The sequence below is a fragment of the Rhincodon typus genome, chromosome 5 (assembly GCF_021869965.1).
Source record: "Rhincodon typus isolate 14 chromosome 5, sRhiTyp1.1, whole genome shotgun sequence".
Classification (NCBI taxonomy): Eukaryota; Metazoa; Chordata; class Chondrichthyes; order Orectolobiformes; family Rhincodontidae; genus Rhincodon; species Rhincodon typus.
The window spans coordinates 303,763-305,714 of NC_063336.1; positions in this window are offsets into that span (position 1 = coordinate 303,763).

A 1,952-nucleotide genomic window follows, 5' to 3' on the forward strand; every position below is an offset into this window, starting at 1 on the left:
CTACAGGAATGCTGTTCTAATAAACACAAGTCACACTTATATTGGCCCAAGTAATAAGAAAATAAATTAAAACTTAGTCTCTCAAAGTCTACACGCCTTTCTTCTGCTGTTATCAAGACATGAATGCCTTTCTTCCACTGATCTGGCTATCAGGGATGTTTTCTCTGTGAAATCTTAAATGAGGACTCCTGGCTAGAAGTGCCTTGGTACCTTTTATGGATAGATGGTGCTTTCTTAGAGAGCTTAGCAATTTCTTGTGAGAGCTAGATGCTTATTTCTCAGATGGCGGTTCGCTCTCACACCAATTTTTAAAAACCGTCTCCTTATATATCTTGAATAACATATCAATTTTCTTACAATAGCATTGGTCTGAGGTTGTCAAAACCATCAGTTCCTACTATCTCAGATTTAAATTCAATTGGCTTAAGTTAAGTGCTTGGTTTAAATTAATTGGCTGATTCCAGCTCATTACCAAAACATCAAAAAAAGCCTAAGGTTTCCAATCACACAGCCAATTGACACATGTTACAATTTCAGAATTGGCTATACATCTTCAGCTACACCCAGACACATTCTTTTTCTGTATAATTCTCTAAGCTTAGTAAAGCACATCACCTCTTAAAGGAAAGGAACTACGCACTTTTTTGCAAACAAATTCTAGCTTCCAGCCTTCCAATTTATGATTACTCTACACAACTTTGTAACACATTTCATGGCCCGTTCCAGCACTCCTGATTCCTTATTTTAGTTATTTCGTGCTTCCTTTCTATTCCTTCAGTGCAGCTGTAACATTGTCCTTCCTCAGTAATGCTGCTTCCCCCCATCCCTTTTGTATCCCTCGCTATCACACCTGAAACATCTAAACCCTGGAACATTGAGCTGCCAGTCCTGTTCTTAACCAAACTTCTGTAATTTTAGTCCCATCTACTAATCCAGGCTCTAAACTCATCTGCTTTTTCTGTTATAATCCTTACATTAAAATAAATACACTTCAGACTCTATAGGGGAGGCAATGGCCTAGTGATATTTCAGGGTTAGGGTTAGGGTCGGGATTAGGGTTAGGGTTAGGGGTTACTGTCAGTGTAATGCTCTGGGTTAGGGTCAGGGATAAGCATCAGGGTTCGAGTCAGGGTTATTGTCAGTGTAATGGTCTGGGTTAGGGTCAGGGGTTAGCATCAAGGTCAGGGGCATGGTTGGAGGTCAGGATCAGGGTTGTGGTCAGAGGTTGGGGTCAGGATGAGGGTGAGATTTAGAGTTAAGGGTCAGGGAGGGTGAGGGTTAGCGTTATGGTTGGGGTCACTTTTAAAGTCAGAGGTCAGGGTTAGGGGTCAGAGGTTGGGTTTAGGGGTCAGGGATTGGAGTCCATTTATGGTCACACATCAGGGGTCACTGTTAGGGGTCAGGGTGAGGGGTTCAGGGTCACAATGAGGGGTGAGAATTTAGGGATCAGGGTGAGGGATGAGGGTTTAGAGTGAGGGGTTCAGGGTCAGGATGAGGGGTTAGGGGTTGGGTTGGGGTCAGGGTGAGGGGTTAGGGGTTGAGGTGAGGGGTTACGGGTCAGGGTGAGGGGTTAGGGGTCAGCATGAGGGGTCGGGGTGAGGGGTTAGGGGTCAGTGTGAGGGGTTAGGGGTCAGTGTGAGAGGTTAGGGGTCGGGGTGAGGGGTCAGTGTTAGGTGTGAGGGGTTAGGGGTCAGGGTGTGTGTGCTCACTGGGCTGGAGCAGGTTAATGTCCTGTTTTAGTCTCCCAAATACACCCCCAAACATCAGAGATTGGTGTAAATCTCAAACATTAATCCTAACACTGAGCACTGTCTTATTAAAAATACACCGACATTGTCCTTTCACACTGTCCCCAGGGCGGGAACTCTCAGGAAACTGACAACCCATCGATATTTTTATCGGCTGTCGGCTGTGGGCCCTGGAGGAGGGATCGATGTGATCGGCTGTGGGCC